Genomic DNA, 7,317 nt, shown 5'->3' on the forward strand with positions numbered 1-7,317 from the left:
TTGACATTTAAATGTATTAGTGGTATACACCAGTGAAAGTATTGATCACTGAAAGTAATCAGCAATAATAGGAAAAATTAATCACTTTTGAAGATTTATTTGACTTCAGCTGTGGAATGTACTGTGGCCAGGATTGAAGTTGACCTTGTGAATATAACAGGGACTATTACCAAACAAAAAGACAATAAAGCCATGTAAACAAGGGAAATCTGAGAGGGTATGCTTTAACTTGCTATTAGAATATTGAAAAAAGGGGTGGTGTACAGCCTAAGACTTGTGATCTACTGTTCGTAAACTCATTTCTAGAATTGAACAGCAGCAGCTGATATAGAAGAACACACAAGAAATTTGTTGGTGAAAAGTTTTTACTAAAGGTCTCACCTTCAATAAGTGGAGATTGGCTTACACCCTGAAATGGGTGGGTTTATGTCAGAAATCTTTCAGAATATTTTATTAACTGAAGTTGTACCTCCTGGATATTCTTACTTAAGAGCTCGGGATTTTCAGAATTCAGTTAAAAACTTCACATCAACCCAATCTTGTGGCAATGAGTCTCAGTTTGACTATCTAGTGACTGGGAGTATCCCCTTTTTCTGGGTCTAGGATAAGTCAAGTCAGGAATCAAATGATCACACTGTTACGTATTATCCTACTTTTTTTTTCCTCTAACCAGCTTGGGAAGGAGGTCGAGTGATGTGGTCACTGAAAGGTGAGATTAAACAGGTAAAAACCTGAGGTGCCTGGTCTAATTTCTCCAGTCTTTACAGTGTTTTAGTATTCATACTTAGTATTATACAGTACAGCACTGTATAATACAAGTAACTTTTCCACTTCTCTTGAATGATATGTGCCCTTGATCCTTCTTACCGCTTTTCTGTGAATGGCACCAGACTTGATAGTCAGTGAATCAGCCCAGAAATTCTTCGGGAGTGCTACATTCCCAGTGGGAATTGATTATGATGGGAGTGAAGGGCTTAGACATCCATCTAGAGCATCCCCTTTTCCTACAGCAGGACAAAACCACCCACACCATGTTTATCTAACTTCTTGTCTCCATAGAGATAGTCCTAGTGATAATTAGATCTGCATGTTTAAAGCATCACTGTTCTAAGATAGGCTGTCACATAATGCATTACAAGTGCATGCAGCAGCAGCTGATAGAGTTTTAACTACCTCTTCTTCCAGATGTAGGAAGATTTTGTTATTAAAAATTAAGAGACACACAGTTTTTAAATAAAGTGTATAACTTTAGCATTAAAGTGAGTTCCTCAGATATGTGCATGCTATTTGTGGCAGCATTTTGTTTGCAATATTATCTATGGAGATTCCTGAACTGCTTATTTCCAGAGTTCACCCCTTTTGGTAACCTTTTTAAGATAATACAGCACAAACATTTTGGTAGCTCTTTCTAGATACACTTTGATATTGTGAAATAAATACAGGGCCAAGAGCTTCTGAATTCTCTTGACAATAATGTTTTGAGATTATTTCAAACTGTGATGTCAGACTCTCTAAGTTAAAAAAAAGTGGAAATAACCTGCAGCCTGTGACAGCCTGTGGAGTGTACCTGTGTAACTATACTTTGCACTGAACTCCACTAACACAGTTATGATAAACCCCAAGGAGAATTAAAATTTCTACCTTGTAGCAGCTCTGCTGTCACTCCCCATCTGCAAAGCTGAGGCAAACACCCACTGAAGCTGAATTCTCTTCTTGGTTCTCTGGAAGAGAGTCATACAAACCCCAGGTAGCCACAGTGGTAGAAAGCTGCACAGAGCATCAGAAAAGGAAGGCAAGCCAATGCTGAGCCAAATCCAGCCTCTTCATGGTTATTCACAAGGAAACATGTGGAAGGAAGAGGTTGTTCCTGGCTCCTCTTGGAAACGAGCCCCAGAACTTAAGTTACTGCTGGGTGCCACAGCTGGCTGTAGGTGACTTGGCTCCCTTGTCATCAGGAAAGAAAGGCAGTGGGCTGGGAAAATGTAGACTACTGCTGCTGCATGAAGTCCCTGGCATGGCTGATGGATAAGAGATGGATGAACCTCCACCCTTTACTCTTCAAACCATAGGTGGGTTTTTAACAGCCCTGAAATCACAGGTGTTTGTGGCTATGTCGTTAGGCAGGGACTGCTGCAGGCACTCTCAGGAGGTTTCAAGAAGTGAATTAACTTTCAAAGGCATTGAGTATCAAAGCTCTGGGCGGTGCATGCCTCTGAAAAGAGCAACCCAAGCTTTCCCAAATACCATGTCCATGCCAGATTACCAATTCTCTTAAGCACAGGTTTCACAATCTCCATTTCTTTTCTGTAATGAAATAACCACAGGAATTCATAAAATGTGTGCTTTGTTCCCCAGGTAGGCTTTCCTCTTAGGGGAAATTACCATATTGATTCTATTTCTATAAACATCTTTCTGTGAAACAATACTGTAGTGGATGCTTCTGAAGACCCCATCCATATGCTAAGCCTGATGATAGAGGCCTCAGTGCTGACATTAGATTTCAGACTGCTGGAAAGGCATAGTTTTGCTCACTTGTACTTCCCAAGACCGCTTTGAAGTTTTATCTAATACTGTTGACAGACTTCATATGTAATTTAAACACTCTTTGAAGCAGCAAGAGATGTCACTGGCATTCCCTTACTACCTCTCTTTCCGAAAGAAATGGCAAGAAGTAGGCCTTAGCCTGTCATAATAGTATGAAATAATATTTCTTTTTAAGTGCAACTATTTTTATTTCCTGTTGATATGATAGTCATGACAAGGATCGGCCCAAAAGAGGATTTCCTCTCTCCAAAGGAAATTTTCAGCCTAAAATATGAAAGCATGAGCTTTATTTTCACGGCTAAAATTTCTTGAGCTGTTTCTGGATGAAGTTCCCACAAATCAAGAAGATGGTTTTCCTTTCAAATCATTCCTTGGCCTACTTGATGAGCTGTTGTGCAAAGCACAAGGCACAAAGGTGTTTTTCTAAGATGGAGCCAGATTTTAGTAGCACCTGGGATGAAGCCACCAGCTTTTTTCATAGCAGTTGTTGGGTGATAGCTTGTAAAAGAACAAATTGAATTGGTGGCAGAAATAGAAGGCTTCATCTCCCATTGATATACAGCCTTCATAGTGCTGATCTGCTTTACTGATGATGAGAGTAATCTATACATTAATGTTTTTTGACTCTTAGCGACTCAGGCTAAATGTGCATCAAGAGTTACAGACAGGTACTAGTTTCACAGGTGTCTGGGAATTAACACTGAGTTTTGTGTCCCATTCCCCCTCTGTACTGTGGGGATCTTATCCATGTAAAGAAACCCCAGATTTTGACTTCAGAAAGAGCTTATGCTTCAGACCACAGCAGTGAGCTGACAGCCTTGACTGGAGTCAGGCTTGTTTAGGGGATTCCTGCCAGGTACACTTCAACAGTGCGGAAGGAAAAGAGTGTTTAAAATATATATTCTGATGGACCACAGGCACTTTTCATGACATCTCCTTTTCCCATTGGTGGTAAAAGTTTGATAACTCAAATAAGTGCAAATATATAAAGATTAAACTATTTAGACACACTTACTTATCATTGAAAGGGAGTGTTTTTATTAATTGTAGTTTTCCTGTATGCTGACCTTGTATTCCTTAGTAGCAAAATTAATGTTTGCATTAATGCATCCATCAAAGAGAGTCATACTGCAATCAGGAATTAATTTTTCTGTTCATGTATTGGAGAAAAGGAAGTGAGGCTGTGTGCAAGAGCCAAATTCAACATTAGACCTGAATTCTAACTCTTGGTATTTAGAAGAGCAAACAATGAAACACTCAAATTGTTCCAAACACACAATGTGAATTTACGTCCGACCCCTTCAAAATACAACATGCTCATATGGAATTTGAGTTGGATTGTATAACAAATTATTCTTTATTTGAACAATGTGAGGGGGTAAACCCAAGGGGAAAAAAACCCCCATACTACATTCATTTTTTACTGGAGCATCTTTAGCTTCTTGGGTCCTTTTGTCCAGACCTCCTTACCTTGTGAGCCCCAGAGCACCTCTTAGTGTTAAGGATCACCTTGCCTGTTCAGCTCTCACTGGTACCACTGGTAAGCAGCCTTTTGGCATCCTCTTCCTACCTGGGCTCCTGCTGGGTACCCCATGGCCTTGCTCTAGCTTCTGTGCTTGTAAAGATCAGCACCAACCTTAGGCTATTCATTTAACTAATACTCCTTTTCCAACTCCTGCATTTGCAGACAGGCAGGAGAAGTTAACTTTGTGTATTTTCAAACCATCCATTTCTACCTGACTGAGCAATCATGAAGGTTGATGAATTAACCATTCCAACTGGTCTGCCACAGGCACACTGGTCCTTAGGAATCATGAGTGCCATATCCCTCAGGCCTCCCATGGTCCCCCTTGCTGTGGGGGTGACCAGAACATGGAAAGCAGTGGCTTGGGAAAGGATTTATGGGTCAGTGACAGAACAGAAATCTCCAAAAATGACTAATGAGAAGTTTAGATACCTAAGTGGGAAATTGTGATCAGAAATACAGTGATCTTAGCTCTGCATGAACCATTATTGAGAGACACTGCACTGTTGGGTACTATCCTAGTATCCCTTCTGCAAGGCATCTTCAGAAACAGGAGAGAGTGGTTCCACATCTGGAAAAATTGTAGAAGTTTGAGCCTTAGGGATAGTTGGACACATAGAGAACACAGCCTATTTAACTTACCAGGAAGAAGATAGATCAAAATGCAAATCAGTTTACAGTGTGAGAAAAGAGAGGTCTAGCAGACAGGTAGCTAGAATCACTGTAGGAAGCTGAAACCTTTGTATTAGAAATAAAGCCCAAGTTTTAGTAGACAAAATAGTGAACTTGGCCAAAAAATAGTAGTGTGTTGTCATCTCTCGATGTTTTCAAATCACAACAGCATGCCATAAAATGTAACCTCATCATCTTCACGCAGCAAGGCCTGACCAGGAGAGATACCTTTAGAGCACCCTTGGCTGGTTGGTTGCTTTACTTGTAATACAGGTCTCACCTTCTCTAAAAGCTCAGGGGTCAATTCAGCCATGGTAAAGCAGATTGAGCACTGCAGCTTCTCCAGCAGGAAAATCTTTACCTGTGGATTACTATCAGCAGAACTGCTCTGCAGTCCACAGCTGGGTAATTCCTAGAGGCAGTCCATTCACTTCCAACAAAGATGTTCTTAGATCATGGAATCACTTTCAGAAGAAAAAGTAAAATGGCAAAATCTGCCCGCATTAAAACAAAACACATATTTTAAAAATGCATTCAAGTTGTTTTCCTCCAGAAAATACACTGCATATTTTTATCATAGCATTTTAAACCTGACGATTCAAGTACTTTATTAGTGAAACAGCACTCGATCCATTTGCCACATTTTCAATCGTGCTCTCCCCAGCCCCTCCAGCCGTGCAGATGTTGCACGCTGCAGATAACAAGGCCCTTGCAAAGTTTGCTTCTCTGCCAAACCGACTACAGACTTCTTTCCTTTTTTTTTTTTTTTTCCACGGACTGTGCCAGAGTCAGACAGAGTTCATCACCCCGACGTCCCTGCAGCTAACCCGCGAATGCCCGGCTGCAGGAGCTGCCCTGGCAGGGGGCATCGGGATGAGCGGCGACCCCGGCTCTTCTCGGGGAGGGAACCTGTCCTCACCTGAGGGTTTTCGACGGAGCGGGTTGCCTGCTCGACTTGGCGAGGCCGGGTGTCTTCAGCTACCCCGTGCTCCGCAGGGACCCGGCACATCGGCCGGGGGATTCAACTCCCCCACACGCCGGGGCGGGGCAGGGCCGCCCGGGGTGCGGAGGAGCCGCCGGGGCCGCGCCGCCGGGGCCAGGGCCGCAGCCGGGCAGGGTCGGACCGGGCCGGGCGCTGCCCGTCCCGCTGCCTCCCCCTGCCCCGTCCCGCTGCCTCCCGCTGCCCGCCGCTAATCACAGCCCGGTCCCAGGGTGTGGGGCCGCCGGGTGGCTCCTGGCCCGGGTGGGAGCCGAGCCCGTGGCCGCGCAGTCCCCGCGGGGCGGCCCCGCTCTCTGCCCTCGGTATCGGCAGAGGGATTCAGCAGAAGTGCCGGTGTAAGGGCTGGCGAAGGCTCTCCGCCGGCCGGCGGGACGCTGTGCCCGCTGGCAAACCGGGCCTGTGGGTTTTGCCCTTTTTGTTTTCCTTTTAACGGATATCGCTTAATATTGTCCATCTCCAGTTTCCGAGGAAGTGACAAAAGGCCAAATCTGATACATCTCCCTCCCCCCAAACAGCCTGTTTGCAAATAAGTAATAAGGGCACAATTAGGCAGTAATGATGGGACGCGCAGTTATGGTCTTCCTGATGGTAACGGAGATTGATGATGCTGAGCAACTCTTTTGGTGACACAGTTCAGGTTCTGTGACATGCGCCTTGGATCTCTATCAGAAATAACCCCTAGACCTCCCCCCAAATAGAGCCCTTACAAGAAGTCAGAAGAGCACCGTAACTATGTTTGCTTTTGGTTTTTATTATCAACAATCAATTAATGGTACACTCTTGGAAAACTATATGCACATGTAGAAATATTTCCCCTTTTAAATAGAAGCATTCATTTTAACCACATATAAATAAATCTGGAAACCCTGAACATAATTTATGACGATTATGCTCACAAACATATTCCAACAGGTAAGGAAAAGAAAAAAACGAGACGACATGCAACCAATAATAAAAATATATATAATTGGCTGAACCTGGTCTCTCTAAACGCAAAGGGAACCGAACCCGTGAGAACCTTATTTCTCCATAAAGACACGCCATAGAGACTACGAGAAGGGAAAACATTATTTATACGGTCAACTAGACAAGTCTGTACTGATATTAACACTATACAGTTGAGTCACAGAACACAGTTGTAGAAAGACACGGAAAAAGAGAAAGCATACCTGGCGACATTCAACTAAGAGCTATAGTTTGTGCCTTTTAAAATAAAATTAGAAAATCCTAACGGAGATGCCTAAAAACTGCGTAGACCGTGTAATAATAATAATTAATAATAATTCATTAATAATAAATACAGGCCGCCCACCGTGAGGAGCGCGGGCCCTGCAGGGGCCGGATCCGCGGTAAGGAAGCGGCGGCGGCCGCCGGGTCAGAGCCGGACCCGGCGGGGAGCCGGCGGCGGCGGCAACGGAGTGACCCAAGACCCAACGGAGGGACGGTGACACCGGACGGTGGAGGAAGGACCACCCCCAGGCGCGGGGCCGGGGTCGGCGAGAGGGTGGCGGGGAGGAGGGGAGGAGGGGAAGAAGACACTTTGTCCCTCCGGCTGACCGTGAAAAGGAACTTAAAA

The sequence above is a fragment of the Corvus hawaiiensis genome, chromosome 5, assembly GCF_020740725.1.
Source record: "Corvus hawaiiensis isolate bCorHaw1 chromosome 5, bCorHaw1.pri.cur, whole genome shotgun sequence".
NCBI lineage: Eukaryota > Metazoa > Chordata > Aves > Passeriformes > Corvidae > Corvus > Corvus hawaiiensis.